Below are 22,270 nucleotides of genomic sequence, written 5' to 3' on the forward strand. Positions count from 1 at the left end.
CAGTTAGGTTTAGGGCAGGGTTATATTTAGGATTAAGTTTAGGGTTAGGGTAAGATTTAGAGTTACGTTTGCAGTTAAGGTGAGGGTTTTGTGCAAGTGTTACGGTTAGGGTTAGGGTTAGGTTTACGTTTATGGTAGCGTTAAAGTTAGGGTAAAGGTAAGGTTAGGGTTAGGGTCAGGGTTAGGATTAGTATTAGGTTGAGGTTGAGGGTTAGGGTCAGAGTTATTTTAAGGGTTAGGCTTAGGGTTCCAGGTGCGCCAAGGTTAAGGTTAGGGTTAGGTTTAGGGGTAGGGTTAAGCTTATAGGTAGTGTTTGCTTTAGGTTAGGGATAGCGTGAAGTTTAAAATAGGGTGAGGGTTAGGGTTAGTGTTATGGCGAAGGTTTAGGTTAGTTTTCAGGTTAGTGTTAAGGTTATGTTTCGGGTTAAGTTTACGGGTTCCGTTTAGTTTTAGGGTTAGGGTTCGATTTTAGGTCAGGGTTAAGTTTAGTGTTACGGTTAGGGTTAGGGTTCCGGTTTGTGTTAGGCATTGTGGTTGGGCTGAGGGTTAGATTTAGGGTGAGGGTTGGGTAGGGTTAGGATTATGGTTATGGTAAGGTGTTAGGGGTTAGAGGTGTAGTTTAGGGTTAGGATTTGGGTGAGGATTCTGGTTAGGCATTGTGGTTTGGGTCATGGTTAGGTTTGGTTTAGGGTTAGGGTTAGGTTTATGATTAGGTTTAGGGTTTAGTGTTAGAGTTAGGGTGAAATTTTGGGTTAAGGTTTGGGTTAGGTTTTGGTGTAAGGGGTTAGGGTTTGGGTTAGGGTTATTGTTAGGGCTTAGGGGTGCAGGTTAGTGTTAGGGTTAGGGTTAGGGATAGCATTAGGGTTAGGGTTATGGTTGGCGATTAGTTTTACAGTTAAGGTCAGAGTTTAGTGTAAGTATTATGATTAGGGTTAGAGTTAGAGTTAGGGTTAGGGTTAGGTGTAGGGTAAGATTTAGGTTTAGGTTCAGGTTTAGGGTTAGAGTTAGTGTTCTATTTAGGGTCGAGGTTAGAGTTAGGGTTATGGTTACGATTAGGTCTAGGGTTAGGATTAGGATTAGGATTAGGTTTAGGGTTAGGTTCAGGGCTATTGTATGAGTTAGGTTCAGGGTTCTTGTGGACTAGCATTAAGGTTAGAGATAGGTTTAGGGTTAGGTTTTGGGTTTGGTGTAGGTTTAGGGTTAAGGTTAGGGTTAGGGTGTGGATGAAGTTTAGGATAGGGTGAGGGTTATTTTTTGGGTTAGGGCTACAGTTTGGGTTTGTGTTCAGGTTAGTGTTCAGGTTAGTTTTAGGGTTCGGGTTAGGATTAGGGTTTATGTTTAAGGTTGGGGTAGGTTTAGGGTTAGTGTGAAGTTTAGGTTAAGGGTGAGGGTTAGGATAAGAGTTAGGATTAGTTGTAGGTTTATAGTTAGTGGTAGAGGTTAGGTTTAGGGTGTTAGGTTTAGGTTTATGGTTAGGGTAGGGTTAAGTTTAGGTTAATGTTAGGGTTAGGGTTAGATTAGGGTTACGGTTTGTTTTAGGGTTAGGGTCAGGGATAAGTTTAGGGATAGCATTAGGTTTAGGGTTGGGGATACGGTTAGGGGTTAGTGTGAGAGTTAGGGTTAGGTTTACAGTTCAGGTGAGGGTTTAGGGTAAGTGTTAGGGTTAGGGTTAGAGTTAGAGTTAGGGTTAGGGTTAGGGTGAAGTTTCAGTTAATAGTGAGGGTTAGGTTTAGTTTTAGGGTTAAGGTTAGGCTGGGTTTAGGGTGAAGTTTAGGTTAAGGATGTGTTAGAGTTAGCGTTAGGGTTAGGTGTTTGGGTTAAGGTTAGGGTCTGGTTTAGGGTTAGATTTAGGGTGAGGGTTCAGTTTAGGGTTAGGGTTAGGGTGAAGTTGAAGTTAAGGGGGAGGGTTGAGCTTAGGGTTAGGGTTAGGGTTTAGGGGTTAGTTTTAGGTTTAAGGTTAGGATTAGGTATAGAATTGAGGTTAGATTGAGGGTTTGGTTTAGGGTAAGTGTTAGGGTTAAGTCATGGTTAGGGTTTGGGCTAGGTTAACGTTAGAGAGAGGGTTAGGTTAAGGGTTGAGGTTAGGTTTAGAAGTTACGGTGAGGGCTAGTGCTAGGTTTTCATTTAACCTGAGAGTTTAGGGTAAGTTTTAGCATTAGGATTAGGGTTAGAGTAAGAGTTAGGGTCAGGGTTAGGGTTAAGGTTCGGGTTAGGGTTAGGTTTATGGTTAGGATTAGGGTTAGGGTCAGGGTTAGGGGGAGATTTAGTGTTATGTTTAGTGTTAGGGTTAGGATGAAGTTTATGTTAAGTGTGAGGGTTAGGGTTAGGGGTTAGGGTTCAGGTTAAGGTCAGGGTTAGGGTTAGGTTTAGGATTAGGATCAGTGTTAGGGGTCGAGTTAGGTGTTGGGTTAGTTTTAGTTTTGGTTAGGATTAGAGTTTGAATGAAGTTAGGGTAGGTTTAGGGTTATGTTTCGGGTGAAATTTTGGTTAAGAGTGAGGGTTCGGGTTAGGGTTAGGGTTAGAGTTAGGGAAAGTGGTTAGGGTTAGGTTTAGGCTTAAGGTTAGGTTTAGGCTAAGGATTAGTGTTAGACTTAGGGTTCGGGGTTAGTGTTTCAGTTAGGTTTAGGGCAGGGTTATATTTAGGATTAAGTTTAGGGTTAGGGTAAGATTTAGAGTTACGTTTGCAGTTAAGGTGAGGGTTTTGTGCAAGTGTTACGGTTAGGGTTAGGGTTAGGTTTACGTTTATGGTAGCGTTAAAGTTAGGGTAAAGGTAAGGTTAGGGTTAGGGTCAGGGTTAGGATTAGTATTAGGTTGAGGTTGAGGGTTAGGGTCAGAGTTATTTTAAGGGTTAGGCTTAGGGTTCCAGGTGCGCCAAGGTTAAGGTTAGGGTTAGGTTTAGGGGTAGGGTTAAGCTTATAGGTAGTGTTTGCTTTAGGTTAGGGATAGCGTGAAGTTTAAAATAGGGTGAGGGTTAGGGTTAGTGTTATGGCGAAGGTTTAGGTTAGTTTTCAGGTTAGTGTTAAGGTTATGTTTCGGGTTAAGTTTACGGGTTCCGTTTAGTTTTAGGGTTAGGGTTAGATTTTAGGTCAGGGTTAAGTTTAGTGTTACGGTTAGGGTTAGGGTTCCGGTTTGTGTTAGGCATTGTGGTTGGGCTGAGGGTTAGATTTAGGGTGAGGGTTGGGTAGGGTTAGGATTATGGTTATGGTAAGGTGTTAGGGGTTAGAGGTGTAGTTTAGGGTTAGGATTTGGGTGAGGATTCTGGTTAGGCATTGTGGTTTGGGTCATGGTTAGGTTTGGTTTAGGGTTAGGGTTAGGTTTATGATTAGGTTTAGGGTTAGTGTTAGAGTTAGGGTGAAATTTTGGGTTAAGGTTTGGGTTAGGCTTTGGTGTAAGGGGTTAGGGTTTGGGTTAGGGTTATTGTTAGGGCTTAGGGGTGCAGGTTAGTGTTAGGGTTAGGGTTAGGGATAGCATTAGGGTTAGGGTTATGGTTGGCGATTAGTTTTACAGTTAAGGTCAGAGTTTAGTGTAAGTATTATGATTAGGGTTAGAGTTAGAGTTAGGGTTAGGGTTAGGTGTAGGGTAAGATTTAGGTTTAGGTTCAGGTTTAGGGTTAGAGTTAGTGTTCTATTTAGGGTCGAGGTTAGAGTTAGGGTTATGGTTACGATTAGGTCTAGGGTTAGGATTAGGATTAGGATTAGGTTTAGGGTTAGGTTCAGGGCTATTGTATGAGTTAGGTTCAGGGTTCTTGTGGACTAGCATTAAGGTTAGAGATAGGTTTAGGGTTAGGTTTTGGGTTTGGTGTAGGTTTAGGGTTAAGGTTAGGGTTAGGGTGTGGATGAAGTTTAGGATAGGGTGAGGGTTATTTTTTGGGTTAGGGCTACAGTTTGGGTTTGTGTTCAGGTTAGTGTTCAGGTTAGTTTTAGGGTTCGGGTTAGGATTAGGGTTTATGTTTAAGGTTGGGGTAGGTTTAGGGTTAGTGTGAAGTTTAGGTTAAGGGTGAGGGTTAGGATAAGAGTTAGGATTAGTTGTAGGTTTATAGTTAGTGGTAGAGGTTAGGTTTAGGGTGTTAGGTTTAGGTTTATGGTTAGGGTAGGGTTAAGTTTAGGTTAATGTTAGGGTTAGGGTTAGATTAGGGTTACGGTTTGTTTTAGGGTTAGGGTCAGGGATAAGTTTAGGGATAGCATTAGGTTTAGGGTTGGGGATACGGTTAGGGGTTAGTGTGAGAGTTAGGGTTAGGTTTACAGTTCAGGTGAGGGTTTAGGGTAAGTGTTAGGGTTAGGGTTAGAGTTAGAGTTAGGGTTAGGGTTAGGGTGAAGTTTCAGTTAATAGTGAGGGTTAGGTTTAGTTTTAGGGTTAAGGTTAGGCTGGGTTTAGGGTGAAGTTTAGGTTAAGGATGTGTTAGAGTTAGCGTTAGGGTTAGGTGTTTGGGTTAAGGTTAGGGTCTGGTTTAGGGTTAGATTTAGGGTGAGGGTTCAGTTTAGGGTTAGGGTTAGGGTGAAGTTGAAGTTAAGGGGGAGGGTTGAGCTTAGGGTTAGGGTTAGGGTTTAGGGGTTAGTTTTAGGTTTAAGGTTAGGATTAGGTATAGAATTGAGGTTAGATTGAGGGTTTGGTTTAGGGTAAGTGTTAGGGTTAAGTCATGGTTAGGGTTTGGGCTAGGTTAACGTTAGAGAGAGGGTTAGGTTAAGGGTTGAGGTTAGGTTTAGAAGTTACGGTGAGGGCTAGTGCTAGGTTTTCATTTAACCTGAGAGTTTAGGGTAAGTTTTAGCATTAGGATTAGGGTTAGAGTAAGAGTTAGGGTCAGGGTTAGGGTTAAGGTTCGGGTTAGGGTTAGGTTTATGGTTAGGATTAGGGTTAGGGTCAGGGTTAGGGGGAGATTTAGTGTTATGTTTAGTGTTAGGGTTAGGATGAAGTTTATGTTAAGTGTGAGGGTTAGGGTTAGGGGTTAGGGTTCAGGTTAAGGTCAGGGTTAGGGTTAGGTTTAGGATTAGGATCAGTGTTAGGGGTCGAGTTAGGTGTTGGGTTAGTTTTAGTTTTGGTTAGGATTAGAGTTTGAATGAAGTTAGGGTAGGTTTAGGGTTATGTTTCGGGTGAAATTTTGGTTAAGAGTGAGGGTTCGGGTTAGGGTTAGGGTTAGAGTTAGGGAAAGTGGTTAGGGTTAGGTTTAGGCTTAAGGTTAGGTTTAGGCTAAGGATTAGTGTTAGACTTAGGGTTCGGGGTTAGTGTTTCAGTTAGGTTTAGGGCAGGGTTATATTTAGGATTAAGTTTAGGGTTAGGGTAAGATTTAGAGTTACGTTTGCAGTTAAGGTGAGGGTTTTGTGCAAGTGTTACGGTTAGGGTTAGGGTTAGGTTTACGTTTATGGTAGCGTTAAAGTTAGGGTAAAGGTAAGGTTAGGGTTAGGGTCAGGGTTAGGATTAGTATTAGGTTGAGGTTGAGGGTTAGGGTCAGAGTTATTTTAAGGGTTAGGCTTAGGGTTCCAGGTGCGCCAAGGTTAAGGTTAGGGTTAGGTTTAGGGGTAGGGTTAAGCTTATAGGTAGTGTTTGCTTTAGGTTAGGGATAGCGTGAAGTTTAAAATAGGGTGAGGGTTAGGGTTAGTGTTATGGCGAAGGTTTAGGTTAGTTTTCAGGTTAGTGTTAAGGTTATGTTTCGGGTTAAGTTTACGGGTTCCGTTTAGTTTTAGGGTTAGGGTTCGATTTTAGGTCAGGGTTAAGTTTAGTGTTACGGTTAGGGTTAGGGTTCCGGTTTGTGTTAGGCATTGTGGTTGGGCTGAGGGTTAGATTTAGGGTGAGGGTTGGGTAGGGTTAGGATTATGGTTATGGTAAGGTGTTAGGGGTTAGAGGTGTAGTTTAGGGTTAGGATTTGGGTGAGGATTCTGGTTAGGCATTGTGGTTTGGGTCATGGTTAGGTTTGGTTTAGGGTTAGGGTTAGGTTTATGATTAGGTTTAGGGTTAGTGTTAGAGTTAGGGTGAAATTTTGGGTTAAGGTTTGGGTTAGGCTTTGGTGTAAGGGGTTAGGGTTTGGGTTAGGGTTATTGTTAGGGCTTAGGGGTGCAGGTTAGTGTTAGGGTTAGGGTTAGGGATAGCATTAGGGTTAGGGTTATGGTTGGCGATTAGTTTTACAGTTAAGGTCAGAGTTTAGTGTAAGTATTATGATTAGGGTTAGAGTTAGAGTTAGGGTTAGGGTTAGGTGTAGGGTAAGATTTAGGTTTAGGTTCAGGTTTAGGGTTAGAGTTAGTGTTCTATTTAGGGTCGAGGTTAGAGTTAGGGTTATGGTTACGATTAGGTCTAGGGTTAGGATTAGGATTAGGATTAGGTTTAGGGTTAGGTTCAGGGCTATTGTATGAGTTAGGTTCAGGGTTCTTGTGGACTAGCATTAAGGTTAGAGATAGGTTTAGGGTTAGGTTTTGGGTTTGGTGTAGGTTTAGGGTTAAGGTTAGGGTTAGGGTGTGGATGAAGTTTAGGATAGGGTGAGGGTTATTTTTTGGGTTAGGGCTACAGTTTGGGTTTGTGTTCAGGTTAGTGTTCAGGTTAGTTTTAGGGTTCGGGTTAGGATTAGGGTTTATGTTTAAGGTTGGGGTAGGTTTAGGGTTAGTGTGAAGTTTAGGTTAAGGGTGAGGGTTAGGATAAGAGTTAGGATTAGTTGTAGGTTTATAGTTAGTGGTAGAGGTTAGGTTTAGGGTGTTAGGTTTAGGTTTATGGTTAGGGTAGGGTTAAGTTTAGGTTAATGTTAGGGTTAGGGTTAGATTAGGGTTACGGTTTGTTTTAGGGTTAGGGTCAGGGATAAGTTTAGGGATAGCATTAGGTTTAGGGTTGGGGATACGGTTAGGGGTTAGTGTGAGAGTTAGGGTTAGGTTTACAGTTCAGGTGAGGGTTTAGGGTAAGTGTTAGGGTTAGGGTTAGAGTTAGAGTTAGGGTTAGGGTTAGGGTGAAGTTTCAGTTAATAGTGAGGGTTAGGTTTAGTTTTAGGGTTAAGGTTAGGCTGGGTTTAGGGTGAAGTTTAGGTTAAGGATGTGTTAGAGTTAGCGTTAGGGTTAGGTGTTTGGGTTAAGGTTAGGGTCTGGTTTAGGGTTAGATTTAGGGTGAGGGTTCAGTTTAGGGTTAGGGTTAGGGTGAAGTTGAAGTTAAGGGGGAGGGTTGAGCTTAGGGTTAGGGTTAGGGTTTAGGGGTTAGTTTTAGGTTTAAGGTTAGGATTAGGTATAGAATTGAGGTTAGATTGAGGGTTTGGTTTAGGGTAAGTGTTAGGGTTAAGTCATGGTTAGGGTTTGGGCTAGGTTAACGTTAGAGAGAGGGTTAGGTTAAGGGTTGAGGTTAGGTTTAGAAGTTACGGTGAGGGCTAGTGCTAGGTTTTCATTTAACCTGAGAGTTTAGGGTAAGTTTTAGCATTAGGATTAGGGTTAGAGTAAGAGTTAGGGTCAGGGTTAGGGTTAAGGTTCGGGTTAGGGTTAGGTTTATGGTTAGGATTAGGGTTAGGGTCAGGGTTAGGGGGAGATTTAGTGTTATGTTTAGTGTTAGGGTTAGGATGAAGTTTATGTTAAGTGTGAGGGTTAGGGTTAGGGGTTAGGGTTCAGGTTAAGGTCAGGGTTAGGGTTAGGTTTAGGATTAGGATCAGTGTTAGGGGTCGAGTTAGGTGTTGGGTTAGTTTTAGTTTTGGTTAGGATTAGAGTTTGAATGAAGTTAGGGTAGGTTTAGGGTTATGTTTCGGGTGAAATTTTGGTTAAGAGTGAGGGTTCGGGTTAGGGTTAGGGTTAGAGTTAGGGAAAGTGGTTAGGGTTAGGTTTAGGCTTAAGGTTAGGTTTAGGCTAAGGATTAGTGTTAGACTTAGGGTTCGGGGTTAGTGTTTCAGTTAGGTTTAGGGCAGGGTTATATTTAGGATTAAGTTTAGGGTTAGGGTAAGATTTAGAGTTACGTTTGCAGTTAAGGTGAGGGTTTTGTGCAAGTGTTACGGTTAGGGTTAGGGTTAGGTTTACGTTTATGGTAGCGTTAAAGTTAGGGTAAAGGTAAGGTTAGGGTTAGGGTCAGGGTTAGGATTAGTATTAGGTTGAGGTTGAGGGTTAGGGTCAGAGTTATTTTAAGGGTTAGGCTTAGGGTTCCAGGTGCGCCAAGGTTAAGGTTAGGGTTAGGTTTAGGGGTAGGGTTAAGCTTATAGGTAGTGTTTGCTTTAGGTTAGGGATAGCGTGAAGTTTAAAATAGGGTGAGGGTTAGGGTTAGTGTTATGGCGAAGGTTTAGGTTAGTTTTCAGGTTAGTGTTAAGGTTATGTTTCGGGTTAAGTTTACGGGTTCCGTTTAGTTTTAGGGTTAGGGTTCGATTTTAGGTCAGGGTTAAGTTTAGTGTTACGGTTAGGGTTAGGGTTCCGGTTTGTGTTAGGCATTGTGGTTGGGCTGAGGGTTAGATTTAGGGTGAGGGTTGGGTAGGGTTAGGATTATGGTTATGGTAAGGTGTTAGGGGTTAGAGGTGTAGTTTAGGGTTAGGATTTGGGTGAGGATTCTGGTTAGGCATTGTGGTTTGGGTCATGGTTAGGTTTGGTTTAGGGTTAGGGTTAGGTTTATGATTAGGTTTAGGGTTTAGTGTTAGAGTTAGGGTGAAATTTTGGGTTAAGGTTTGGGTTAGGTTTTGGTGTAAGGGGTTAGGGTTTGGGTTAGGGTTATTGTTAGGGCTTAGGGGTGCAGGTTAGTGTTAGGGTTAGGGTTAGGGATAGCATTAGGGTTAGGGTTATGGTTGGCGATTAGTTTTACAGTTAAGGTCAGAGTTTAGTGTAAGTATTATGATTAGGGTTAGAGTTAGAGTTAGGGTTAGGGTTAGGTGTAGGGTAAGATTTAGGTTTAGGTTCAGGTTTAGGGTTAGAGTTAGTGTTCTATTTAGGGTCGAGGTTAGAGTTAGGGTTATGGTTACGATTAGGTCTAGGGTTAGGATTAGGATTAGGATTAGGTTTAGGGTTAGGTTCAGGGCTATTGTATGAGTTAGGTTCAGGGTTCTTGTGGACTAGCATTAAGGTTAGAGATAGGTTTAGGGTTAGGTTTTGGGTTTGGTGTAGGTTTAGGGTTAAGGTTAGGGTTAGGGTGTGGATGAAGTTTAGGATAGGGTGAGGGTTATTTTTTGGGTTAGGGCTACAGTTTGGGTTTGTGTTCAGGTTAGTGTTCAGGTTAGTTTTAGGGTTCGGGTTAGGATTAGGGTTTATGTTTAAGGTTAGGGGTAGGTTTAGGGTTAGTGTGAAGTTTAGGTTAAGGGTGAGGGTTAGGATAAGAGTTAGGATTAGTTGTAGGTTTATAGTTAGTGGTAGAGGTTAGGTTTAGGGTGTTAGGTTTAGGTTTATGGTTAGGGTAGGGTTAAGTTTAGGTTAATGTTAGGGTTAGGGTTAGATTAGGGTTACGGTTTGTTTTAGGGTTAGGGTCAGGGATAAGTTTAGGGATAGCATTAGGTTTAGGGTTGGGGATACGGTTAGGGGTTAGTGTGAGAGTTAGGGTTAGGTTTACAGTTCAGGTGAGGGTTTAGGGTAAGTGTTAGGGTTAGGGTTAGAGTTAGAGTTAGGGTTAGGGTTAGGGTGAAGTTTCAGTTAATAGTGAGGGTTAGGTTTAGTTTTAGGGTTAAGGTTAGGCTGGGTTTAGGGTGAAGTTTAGGTTAAGGATGTGTTAGAGTTAGCGTTAGGGTTAGGTGTTTGGGTTAAGGTTAGGGTCTGGTTTAGGGTTAGATTTAGGGTGAGGGTTCAGTTTAGGGTTAGGGTTAGGGTGAAGTTGAAGTTAAGGGGGAGGGTTGAGCTTAGGGTTAGGGTTAGGGTTTAGGGGTTAGTTTTAGGTTTAAGGTTAGGATTAGGTATAGAATTGAGGTTAGATTGAGGGTTTGGTTTAGGGTAAGTGTTAGGGTTAAGTCATGGTTAGGGTTTGGGCTAGGTTAACGTTAGAGAGAGGGTTAGGTTAAGGGTTGAGGTTAGGTTTAGAAGTTACGGTGAGGGCTAGTGCTAGGTTTTCATTTAACCTGAGAGTTTAGGGTAAGTTTTAGCATTAGGATTAGGGTTAGAGTAAGAGTTAGGGTCAGGGTTAGGGTTAAGGTTCGGGTTAGGGTTAGGTTTATGGTTAGGATTAGGGTTAGGGTCAGGGTTAGGGGGAGATTTAGTGTTATGTTTAGTGTTAGGGTTAGGATGAAGTTTATGTTAAGTGTGAGGGTTAGGGTTAGGGGTTAGGGTTCAGGTTAAGGTCAGGGTTAGGGTTAGGTTTAGGATTAGGATCAGTGTTAGGGGTCGAGTTAGGTGTTGGGTTAGTTTTAGTTTTGGTTAGGATTAGAGTTTGAATGAAGTTAGGGTAGGTTTAGGGTTATGTTTCGGGTGAAATTTTGGTTAAGAGTGAGGGTTCGGGTTAGGGTTAGGGTTAGAGTTAGGGAAAGTGGTTAGGGTTAGGTTTAGGCTTAAGGTTAGGTTTAGGCTAAGGATTAGTGTTAGACTTAGGGTTCGGGGTTAGTGTTTCAGTTAGGTTTAGGGCAGGGTTATATTTAGGATTAAGTTTAGGGTTAGGGTAAGATTTAGAGTTACGTTTGCAGTTAAGGTGAGGGTTTTGTGCAAGTGTTACGGTTAGGGTTAGGGTTAGGTTTACGTTTATGGTAGCGTTAAAGTTAGGGTAAAGGTAAGGTTAGGGTTAGGGTCAGGGTTAGGATTAGTATTAGGTTGAGGTTGAGGGTTAGGGTCAGAGTTATTTTAAGGGTTAGGCTTAGGGTTCCAGGTGCGCCAAGGTTAAGGTTAGGGTTAGGTTTAGGGGTAGGGTTAAGCTTATAGGTAGTGTTTGCTTTAGGTTAGGGATAGCGTGAAGTTTAAAATAGGGTGAGGGTTAGGGTTAGTGTTATGGCGAAGGTTTAGGTTAGTTTTCAGGTTAGTGTTAAGGTTATGTTTCGGGTTAAGTTTACGGGTTCCGTTTAGTTTTAGGGTTAGGGTTCGATTTTAGGTCAGGGTTAAGTTTAGTGTTACGGTTAGGGTTAGGGTTCCGGTTTGTGTTAGGCATTGTGGTTGGGCTGAGGGTTAGATTTAGGGTGAGGGTTGGGTAGGGTTAGGATTATGGTTATGGTAAGGTGTTAGGGGTTAGAGGTGTAGTTTAGGGTTAGGATTTGGGTGAGGATTCTGGTTAGGCATTGTGGTTTGGGTCATGGTTAGGTTTGGTTTAGGGTTAGGGTTAGGTTTATGATTAGGTTTAGGGTTTAGTGTTAGAGTTAGGGTGAAATTTTGGGTTAAGGTTTGGGTTAGGTTTTGGTGTAAGGGGTTAGGGTTTGGGTTAGGGTTATTGTTAGGGCTTAGGGGTGCAGGTTAGTGTTAGGGTTAGGGTTAGGGATAGCATTAGGGTTAGGGTTATGGTTGGCGATTAGTTTTACAGTTAAGGTCAGAGTTTAGTGTAAGTATTATGATTAGGGTTAGAGTTAGAGTTAGGGTTAGGGTTAGGTGTAGGGTAAGATTTAGGTTTAGGTTCAGGTTTAGGGTTAGAGTTAGTGTTCTATTTAGGGTCGAGGTTAGAGTTAGGGTTATGGTTACGATTAGGTCTAGGGTTAGGATTAGGATTAGGATTAGGTTTAGGGTTAGGTTCAGGGCTATTGTATGAGTTAGGTTCAGGGTTCTTGTGGACTAGCATTAAGGTTAGAGATAGGTTTAGGGTTAGGTTTTGGGTTTGGTGTAGGTTTAGGGTTAAGGTTAGGGTTAGGGTGTGGATGAAGTTTAGGATAGGGTGAGGGTTATTTTTTGGGTTAGGGCTACAGTTTGGGTTTGTGTTCAGGTTAGTGTTCAGGTTAGTTTTAGGGTTCGGGTTAGGATTAGGGTTTATGTTTAAGGTTAGGGGTAGGTTTAGGGTTAGTGTGAAGTTTAGGTTAAGGGTGAGGGTTAGGATAAGAGTTAGGATTAGTTGTAGGTTTATAGTTAGTGGTAGAGGTTAGGTTTAGGGTGTTAGGTTTAGGTTTATGGTTAGGGTAGGGTTAAGTTTAGGTTAATGTTAGGGTTAGGGTTAGATTAGGGTTACGGTTTGTTTTAGGGTTAGGGTCAGGGATAAGTTTAGGGATAGCATTAGGTTTAGGGTTGGGGATACGGTTAGGGGTTAGTGTGAGAGTTAGGGTTAGGTTTACAGTTCAGGTGAGGGTTTAGGGTAAGTGTTAGGGTTAGGGTTAGAGTTAGAGTTAGGGTTAGGGTTAGGGTGAAGTTTCAGTTAATAGTGAGGGTTAGGTTTAGTTTTAGGGTTAAGGTTAGGCTGGGTTTAGGGTGAAGTTTAGGTTAAGGATGTGTTAGAGTTAGCGTTAGGGTTAGGTGTTTGGGTTAAGGTTAGGGTCTGGTTTAGGGTTAGATTTAGGGTGAGGGTTCAGTTTAGGGTTAGGGTTAGGGTGAAGTTGAAGTTAAGGGGGAGGGTTGAGCTTAGGGTTAGGGTTAGGGTTTAGGGGTTAGTTTTAGGTTTAAGGTTAGGATTAGGTATAGAATTGAGGTTAGATTGAGGGTTTGGTTTAGGGTAAGTGTTAGGGTTAAGTCATGGTTAGGGTTTGGGCTAGGTTAACGTTAGAGAGAGGGTTAGGTTAAGGGTTGAGGTTAGGTTTAGAAGTTACGGTGAGGGCTAGTGCTAGGTTTTCATTTAACCTGAGAGTTTAGGGTAAGTTTTAGCATTAGGATTAGGGTTAGAGTAAGAGTTAGGGTCAGGGTTAGGGTTAAGGTTCGGGTTAGGGTTAGGTTTATGGTTAGGATTAGGGTTAGGGTCAGGGTTAGGGGGAGATTTAGTGTTATGTTTAGTGTTAGGGTTAGGATGAAGTTTATGTTAAGTGTGAGGGTTAGGGTTAGGGGTTAGGGTTCAGGTTAAGGTCAGGGTTAGGGTTAGGTTTAGGATTAGGATCAGTGTTAGGGGTCGAGTTAGGTGTTGGGTTAGTTTTAGTTTTGGTTAGGATTAGAGTTTGAATGAAGTTAGGGTAGGTTTAGGGTTATGTTTCGGGTGAAATTTTGGTTAAGAGTGAGGGTTCGGGTTAGGGTTAGGGTTAGAGTTAGGGAAAGTGGTTAGGGTTAGGTTTAGGCTTAAGGTTAGGTTTAGGCTAAGGATTAGTGTTAGACTTAGGGTTCGGGGTTAGTGTTTCAGTTAGGTTTAGGGCAGGGTTATATTTAGGATTAAGTTTAGGGTTAGGGTAAGATTTAGAGTTACGTTTGCAGTTAAGGTGAGGGTTTTGTGCAAGTGTTACGGTTAGGGTTAGGGTTAGGTTTACGTTTATGGTAGCGTTAAAGTTAGGGTAAAGGTAAGGTTAGGGTTAGGGTCAGGGTTAGGATTAGTATTAGGTTGAGGTTGAGGGTTAGGGTCAGAGTTATTTTAAGGGTTAGGCTTAGGGTTCCAGGTGCGCCAAGGTTAAGGTTAGGGTTAGGTTTAGGGGTAGGGTTAAGCTTATAGGTAGTGTTTGCTTTAGGTTAGGGATAGCGTGAAGTTTAAAATAGGGTGAGGGTTAGGGTTAGTGTTATGGCGAAGGTTTAGGTTAGTTTTCAGGTTAGTGTTAAGGTTATGTTTCGGGTTAAGTTTACGGGTTCCGTTTAGTTTTAGGGTTAGGGTTCGATTTTAGGTCAGGGTTAAGTTTAGTGTTACGGTTAGGGTTAGGGTTCCGGTTTGTGTTAGGCATTGTGGTTGGGCTGAGGGTTAGATTTAGGGTGAGGGTTGGGTAGGGTTAGGATTATGGTTATGGTAAGGTGTTAGGGGTTAGAGGTGTAGTTTAGGGTTAGGATTTGGGTGAGGATTCTGGTTAGGCATTGTGGTTTGGGTCATGGTTAGGTTTGGTTTAGGGTTAGGGTTAGGTTTATGATTAGGTTTAGGGTTTAGTGTTAGAGTTAGGGTGAAATTTTGGGTTAAGGTTTGGGTTAGGTTTTGGTGTAAGGGGTTAGGGTTTGGGTTAGGGTTATTGTTAGGGCTTAGGGGTGCAGGTTAGTGTTAGGGTTAGGGTTAGGGATAGCATTAGGGTTAGGGTTATGGTTGGCGATTAGTTTTACAGTTAAGGTCAGAGTTTAGTGTAAGTATTATGATTAGGGTTAGAGTTAGAGTTAGGGTTAGGGTTAGGTGTAGGGTAAGATTTAGGTTTAGGTTCAGGTTTAGGGTTAGAGTTAGTGTTCTATTTAGGGTCGAGGTTAGAGTTAGGGTTATGGTTACGATTAGGTCTAGGGTTAGGATTAGGATTAGGATTAGGTTTAGGGTTAGGTTCAGGGCTATTGTATGAGTTAGGTTCAGGGTTCTTGTGGACTAGCATTAAGGTTAGAGATAGGTTTAGGGTTAGGTTTTGGGTTTGGTGTAGGTTTAGGGTTAAGGTTAGGGTTAGGGTGTGGATGAAGTTTAGGATAGGGTGAGGGTTATTTTTTGGGTTAGGGCTACAGTTTGGGTTTGTGTTCAGGTTAGTGTTCAGGTTAGTTTTAGGGTTCGGGTTAGGATTAGGGTTTATGTTTAAGGTTAGGGGTAGGTTTAGGGTTAGTGTGAAGTTTAGGTTAAGGGTGAGGGTTAGGATAAGAGTTAGGATTAGTTGTAGGTTTATAGTTAGTGGTAGAGGTTAGGTTTAGGGTGTTAGGTTTAGGTTTATGGTTAGGGTAGGGTTAAGTTTAGGTTAATGTTAGGGTTAGGGTTAGATTAGGGTTACGGTTTGTTTTAGGGTTAGGGTCAGGGATAAGTTTAGGGATAGCATTAGGTTTAGGGTTGGGGATACGGTTAGGGGTTAGTGTGAGAGTTAGGGTTAGGTTTACAGTTCAGGTGAGGGTTTAGGGTAAGTGTTAGGGTTAGGGTTAGAGTTAGAGTTAGGGTTAGGGTTAGGGTGAAGTTTCAGTTAATAGTGAGGGTTAGGTTTAGTTTTAGGGTTAAGGTTAGGCTGGGTTTAGGGTGAAGTTTAGGTTAAGGATGTGTTAGAGTTAGCGTTAGGGTTAGGTGTTTGGGTTAAGGTTAGGGTCTGGTTTAGGGTTAGATTTAGGGTGAGGGTTCAGTTTAGGGTTAGGGTTAGGGTGAAGTTGAAGTTAAGGGGGAGGGTTGAGCTTAGGGTTAGGGTTAGGGTTTAGGGGTTAGTTTTAGGTTTAAGGTTAGGATTAGGTATAGAATTGAGGTTAGATTGAGGGTTTGGTTTAGGGTAAGTGTTAGGGTTAAGTCATGGTTAGGGTTTGGGCTAGGTTAACGTTAGAGAGAGGGTTAGGTTAAGGGTTGAGGTTAGGTTTAGAAGTTACGGTGAGGGCTAGTGCTAGGTTTTCATTTAACCTGAGAGTTTAGGGTAAGTTTTAGCATTAGGATTAGGGTTAGAGTAAGAGTTAGGGTCAGGGTTAGGGTTAAGGTTCGGGTTAGGGTTAGGTTTATGGTTAGGATTAGGGTTAGGGTCAGGGTTAGGGGGAGATTTAGTGTTATGTTTAGTGTTAGGGTTAGGATGAAGTTTATGTTAAGTGTGAGGGTTAGGGTTAGGGGTTAGGGTTCAGGTTAAGGTCAGGGTTAGGGTTAGGTTTAGGATTAGGATCAGTGTTAGGGGTCGAGTTAGGTGTTGGGTTAGTTTTAGTTTTGGTTAGGATTAGAGTTTGAATGAAGTTAGGGTAGGTTTAGGGTTATGTTTCGGGTGAAATTTTGGTTAAGAGTGAGGGTTCGGGTTAGGGTTAGGGTTAGAGTTAGGGAAAGTGGTTAGGGTTAGGTTTAGGCTTAAGGTTAGGTTTAGGCTAAGGATTAGTGTTAGACTTAGGGTTCGGGGTTAGTGTTTCAGTTAGGTTTAGGGCAGGGTTATATTTAGGATTAAGTTTAGGGTTAGGGTAAGATTTAGAGTTACGTTTGCAGTTAAGGTGAGGGTTTTGTGCAAGTGTTACGGTTAGGGTTAGGGTTAGGTTTACGTTTATGGTAGCGTTAAAGTTAGGGTAAAGGTAAGGTTAGGGTTAGGGTCAGGGTTAGGATTAGTATTAGGTTGAGGTTGAGGGTTAGGGTCAGAGTTATTTTAAGGGTTAGGCTTAGGGTTCCAGGTGCGCCAAGGTTAAGGTTAGGGTTAGGTTTAGGGGTAGGGTTAAGCTTATAGGTAGTGTTTGCTTTAGGTTAGGGATAGCGTGAAGTTTAAAATAGGGTGAGGGTTAGGGTTAGTGTTATGGCGAAGGTTTAGGTTAGTTTTCAGGTTAGTGTTAAGGTTATGTTTCGGGTTAAGTTTACGGGTTCCGTTTAGTTTTAGGGTTAGGGTTCGATTTTAGGTCAGGGTTAAGTTTAGTGTTACGGTTAGGGTTAGGGTTCCGGTTTGTGTTAGGCATTGTGGTTGGGCTGAGGGTTAGATTTAGGGTGAGGGTTGGGTAGGGTTAGGATTATGGTTATGGTAAGGTGTTAGGGGTTAGAGGTGTAGTTTAGGGTTAGGATTTGGGTGAGGATTCTGGTTAGGCATTGTGGTTTGGGTCATGGTTAGGTTTGGTTTAGGGTTAGGGTTAGGTTTATGATTAGGTTTAGGGTTTAGTGTTAGAGTTAGGGTGAAATTTTGGGTTAAGGTTTGGGTTAGGTTTTGGTGTAAGGGGTTAGGGTTTGGGTTAGGGTTATTGTTAGGGCTTAGGGGTGCAGGTTAGTGTTAGGGTTAGGGTTAGGGATAGCATTAGGGTTAGGGTTATGGTTGGCGATTAGTTTTACAGTTAAGGTCAGAGTTTAGTGTAAGTATTATGATTAGGGTTAGAGTTAGAGTTAGGGTTAGGGTTAGGTGTAGGGTAAGATTTAGGTTTAGGTTCAGGTTTAGGGTTAGAGTTAGTGTTCTATTTAGGGTCGAGGTTAGAGTTAGGGTTATGGTTACGATTAGGTCTAGGGTTAGGATTAGGATTAGGATTAGGTTTAGGGTTAGGTTCAGGGCTATTGTATGAGTTAGGTTCAGGGTTCTTGTGGACTAGCATTAAGGTTAGAGATAGGTTTAGGGTTAGGTTTTGGGTTTGGTGTAGGTTTAGGGTTAAGGTTAGGGTTAGGGTGTGGATGAAGTTTAGGATAGGGTGAGGGTTATTTTTTGGGTTAGGGCTACAGTTTGGGTTTGTGTTCAGGTTAGTGTTCAGGTTAGTTTTAGGGTTCGGGTTAGGATTAGGGTTTATGTTTAAGGTTAGGGGTAGGTTTAGGGTTAGTGTGAAGTTTAGGTTAAGGGTGAGGGTTAGGATAAGAGTTAGGATTAGTTGTAGGTTTATAGTTAGTGGTAGAGGTTAGGTTTAGGGTGTTAGGTTTAGGTTTATGGTTAGGGTAGGGTTAAGTTTAGGTTAATGTTAGGGTTAGGGTTAGATTAGGGTTACGGTTTGTTTTAGGGTTAGGGTCAGGGATAAGTTTAGGGATAGCATTAGGTTTAGGGTTGGGGATACGGTTAGGGGTTAGTGTGAGAGTTAGGGTTAGGTTTACAGTTCAGGTGAGGGTTTAGGGTAAGTGTTAGGGTTAGGGTTAGAGTTAGAGTTAGGGTTAGGGTTAGGGTGAAGTTTCAGTTAATAGTGAGGGTTAGGTTTAGTTTTAGGGTTAAGGTTAGGCTGGGTTTAGGGTGAAGTTTAGGTTAAGGATGTGTTAGAGTTAGCGTTAGGGTTAGGTGTTTGGGTTAAGGTTAGGGTCTGGTTTAGGGTTAGATTTAGGGTGAGGGTTCAGTTTAGGGTTAGGGTTAGGGTGAAGTTGAAGTTAAGGGGGAGGGTTGAGCTTAGGGTTAGGGTTAGGGTTTAGGGGTTAGTTTTAGGTTTAAGGTTAGGATTAGGTATAGAATTGAGGTTAGATTGAGGGTTTGGTTTAGGGTAAGTGTTAGGGTTAAGTCATGGTTAGGGTTTGGGCTAGGTTAACGTTAGAGAGAGGGTTAGGTTAAGGGTTGAGGTTAGGTTTAGAAGTTACGGTGAGGGCTAGTGCTAGGTTTTCATTTAACCTGAGAGTTTAGGGTAAGTTTTAGCATTAGGATTAGGGTTAGAGTAAGAGTTAGGGTCAGGGTTAGGGTTAAGGTTCGGGTTAGGGTTAGGTTTATGGTTAGGATTAGGGTTAGGGTCAGGGTTAGGGGGAGATTTAGTGTTATGTTTAGTGTTAGGGTTAGGATGAAGTTTATGTTAAGTGTGAGGGTTAGGGTTAGGGGTTAGGGGTTAGGGTTCAGGTTAAGGTCAGGGTTAGGGTTAGGTTTAGGATTAGGATCAGTGTTAGGGGTCGAGTTAGGTGTTGGGTTAGTTTTAGTTTTGGTTAGGATTAGAGTTTGAATGAAGTTAGGGTAGGTTTAGGGTTATGTTTCAGGTGAAATTTTGGTTAAGAGTGAGGGTTCGGGTTAGGGTTAGGGTTAGAGTTAGGGAAAGTGGTTAGGGTTAGGTTTAGGCTTAAGGTTAGGTTTAGGCTAAGGATTAGTGTTAGACTTAGGGTTCGGGGTTAGTGTTTCAGTTAGGTTTAGGGCAGGGTTATATTTAGGATTAAGTTTAGGGTTAGGGTAAGATTTAGAGTTACGTTTGCAGTTAAGGTGAGGGTTTTGTGCAAGTGTTACGGTTAGGGTTAGGGTTAGGTTTACGTTTATGGTAGCGTTAAAGTTAGGGTAAAGGTAAGGTTAGGGTTAGGGTCAGGGTTAGGATTAGTATTAGGTTGAGGTTGAGGGTTAGGGTCAGAGTTATTTTAAGGGTTAGGCTTAGGGTTCCAGGTGCGCCAAGGTTAAGGTTAGGGTTAGGTTTAGGGGTAGGGTTAAGCTTATAGGTAGTGTTTGCTTTAGGTTAGGGATAGCGTGAAGTTTAAAATAGGGTGAGGGTTAGGGTTAGTGTTATGGCGAAGGTTTAGGTTAGTTTTCAGGTTAGTGTTAAGGTTATGTTTCGGGTTAAGTTTACGGGTTCCGTTTAGTTTTAGGGTTAGGGTTCGATTTTAGGTCAGGGTTAAGTTTAGTGTTACGGTTAGGGTTAGGGTTCCGGTTTGTGTTAGGCATTGTGGTTGGGCTGAGGGTTAGATTTAGGGTGAGGGTTGGGTAGGGTTAGGATTATGGTTATGGTAAGGTGTTAGGGGTTAGAGGTGTAGTTTAGGGTTAGGATTTGGGTGAGGATTCTGGTTAGGCATTGTGGTTTGGGTCATGGTTAGGTTTGGTTTAGGGTTAGGGTTAGGTTTATGATTAGGTTTAGGGTTTAGTGTTAGAGTTAGGGTGAAATTTTGGGTTAAGGTTTGGGTTAGGTTTTGGTGTAAGGGGTTAGGGTTTGGGTTAGGGTTATTGTTAGGGCTTAGGGGTGCAGGTTAGTGTTAGGGTTAGGGTTAGGGATAGCATTAGGGTTAGGGTTATGGTTGGCGATTAGTTTTACAGTTAAGGTCAGAGTTTAGTGTAAGTATTATGATTAGGGTTAGAGTTAGAGTTAGGGTTAGGGTTAGGTGTAGGGTAAGATTTAGGTTTAGGTTCAGGTTTAGGGTTAGAGTTAGTGTTCTATTTAGGGTCGAGGTTAGAGTTAGGGTTATGGTTACGATAAGGTCTAGGGTTAGGATTAGGATTAGGATTAGGTTTTGGGTTAGGTTCAGGGCTATTGTATGAGTTAGGTTCAGGGTTCTTGTGGACTAGCATTAAGGTTAGAGATAGGTTTAGGGTTAGGTTTTGGGTTTGGTGTAGGTTTAGGGTTAAGGTTAGGGTTAGGGTGTGGATGAAGTTTAGGATAGGGTGAGGGTTATTTTTTGGGTTAGGGCTACAGTTTGGGTTTGTGTTCAGGTTAGTGTTCAGGTTAGTTTCAGGGTTCGGGTTAGGATTAGGGTTTATGTTTAAGGTTGGGGTAGGTTTAGGGTTAGTGTGAAGTTTAGGTTAAGGGTGAGGGTTAGGATAAGAGTTAGGATTAGTTGTAGGTTTATAGTTAGTGGTAGAGGTTAGGTTTAGGGTGTTAGGTTTAGGTTTATGGTTAGGGTAGGGTTAAGTTTAGGTTAATGTTAGGGTTAGGGTTAGATTAGGGTTACGGTTTGTTTTAGGGTTAGGGTCAGGGATAAGTTTAGGGATAGCATTAGGTTTAGGGTTGGGGATACGGTTAGGGGTTAGTGTGAGAGTTAGGGTTAGGTTTACAGTTCAGGTGAGGGTTTAGGGTAAGTGTTAGGGTTAGGGTTAGAGTTAGAGTTAGGGTTAGGGTTAGGGTGAAGTTTCAGTTAATAGTGAGGGTTAGGTTTAGTTTTAGGGTTAAGGTTAGGCTGGGTTTAGGGTGAAGTTTAGGTTAAGGATGTGTTAGAGTTAGCGTTAGGGTTAGGTGTTTGGGTTAAGGTTAGGGTCTGGTTTAGGGTTAGATTTAGGGTGAGGGTTCAGTTTAGGGTTAGGGTTAGGGTGAAGTTGAAGTTAAGGGGGAGGGTTGAGCTTAGGGTTAGGGTTAGGGTTTAGGGGTTAGTTTTAGGTTTAAGGTTAGGATTAGGTATAGAATTGAGGTTAGATTGAGGGTTTGGTTTAGGGTAAGTGTTAGGGTTAAGTCATGGTTAGGGTTTGGGCTAGGTTAACGTTAGAGAGAGGGTTAGGTTAAGGGTTGAGGTTAGGTTTAGAAGTTACGGTGAGGGCTAGTGCTAGGTTTTCATTTAACCTGAGAGTTTAGGGTAAGTTTTAGCATTAGGATTAGGGTTAGAGTAAGAGTTAGGGTCAGGGTTAGGGTTAAGGTTCGGGTTAGGGTTAGGTTTATGGTTAGGATTAGGGTTAGGGTCAGGGTTAGGGGGAGATTTAGTGTTATGTTTAGTGTTAGGGTTAGGATGAAGTTTATGTTAAGTGTGAGGGTTAGGGTTAGGGGTTAGGGTTCAGGTTAAGGTCAGGGTTAGGGTTAGGTTTAGGATTAGGATCAGTGTTAGGGGTCGAGTTAGGTGTTGGGTTAGTTTTAGTTTTGGTTAGGATTAGAGTTTGAATGAAGTTAGGGTAGGTTTAGGGTTATGTTTCGGGTGAAATTTTGGTTAAGAGTGAGGGTTCGGGTTAGGGTTAGGGTTAGAGTTAGGGAAAGTGGTTAGGGTTAGGTTTAGGCTTAAGGTTAGGTTTAGGCTAAGGATTAGTGTTAGACTTAGGGTTCGGGGTTAGTGTTTCAGTTAGGTTTAGGGCAGGGTTATATTTAGGATTAAGTTTAGGGTTAGGGTAAGATTTAGAGTTACGTTTGCAGTTAAGGTGAGGGTTTTGTGCAAGTGTTACGGTTAGGGTTAGGGTTAGGTTTACGTTTATGGTAGCGTTAAAGTTAGGGTAAAGGTAAGGTTAGGGTTAGGGTCAGGGTTAGGATTAGTATTAGGTTGAGGTTGAGGGTTAGGGTCAGAGTTATTTTAAGGGTTAGGCTTAGGGTTCCAGGTGCGCCAAGGTTAAGGTTAGGGTTAGGTTTAGGGGTAGGGTTAAGCTTATAGGTAGTGTTTGCTTTAGGTTAGGGATAGCGTGAAGTTTAAAATAGGGTGAGGGTTAGGGTTAGTGTTATGGCGAAGGTTTAGGTTAGTTTTCAGGTTAGTGTTAAGGTTATGTTTCGGGTTAAGTTTACGGGTTCCGTTTAGTTTTAGGGTTAGGGTTCGATTTTAGGTCAGGGTTAAGTTTAGTGTTACGGTTAGGGTTAGGGTTCCGGTTTGTGTTAGGCATTGTGGTTGGGCTGAGGGTTAGATTTAGGGTGAGGGTTGGGTAGGGTTAGGATTATGGTTATGGTAAGGTGTTAGGGGTTAGAGGTGTAGTTTAGGGTTAGGATTTGGGTGAGGATTCTGGTTAGGCATTGTGGTTTGGGTCATGGTTAGGTTTGGTTTAGGGTTAGGGTTAGGTTTATGATTAGGTTTAGGGTTTAGTGTTAGAGTTAGGGTGAAATTTTGGGTTAAGGTTTGGGTTAGGTTTTGGTGTAAGGGGTTAGGGTTTGGGTTAGGGTTATTGTTAGGGCTTAGGGGTGCAGGTTAGTGTTAGGGTTAGGGATAGCATTAGGGTTAGGGTTATGGTTGGCGATTAGTTTTACAGTTAAGGTCAGAGTTTAGTGTAAGTATTATGATTAGGGTTAGAGTTAGAGTTAGGGTTAGGGTTAGGTGTAGGGTAAGATTTAGGTTTAGGTTCAGGTTTAGGGTTAGAGTTAGTGTTCTATTTAGGGTCGAGGTTAGAGTTAGGGTTATGGTTACGATTAGGTCTAGGGTTAGGATTAGGATTAGGATTAGGTTTAGGGTTAGGTTCAAGGCTATTGTATGAGTTAGGTTCAGGGTTCTTGTGGACTAGCATTAAGGTTAGAGATAGGTTTAGGGTTAGGTTTTGGGTTTGGTGTAGGTTTAGGGTTAAGGTTAGGGTTAGGGTGTGGATGAAGTTTAGGATAGGGTGAGGGTTATTTTTTGGGTTAGGGCTACAGTTTGGGTTTGTGTTCAGGTTAGTGTTCAGGTTAGTTTTAGGGTTCGGGTTAGGATTAGGGTTTATGTTTAAGGTTGGGGTAGGTTTAGGGTT

The sequence above is a fragment of the Elephas maximus genome, chromosome X (genome assembly GCF_024166365.1).
Source record: "Elephas maximus indicus isolate mEleMax1 chromosome X, mEleMax1 primary haplotype, whole genome shotgun sequence".
Classification (NCBI taxonomy): Eukaryota; Metazoa; Chordata; class Mammalia; order Proboscidea; family Elephantidae; genus Elephas; species Elephas maximus.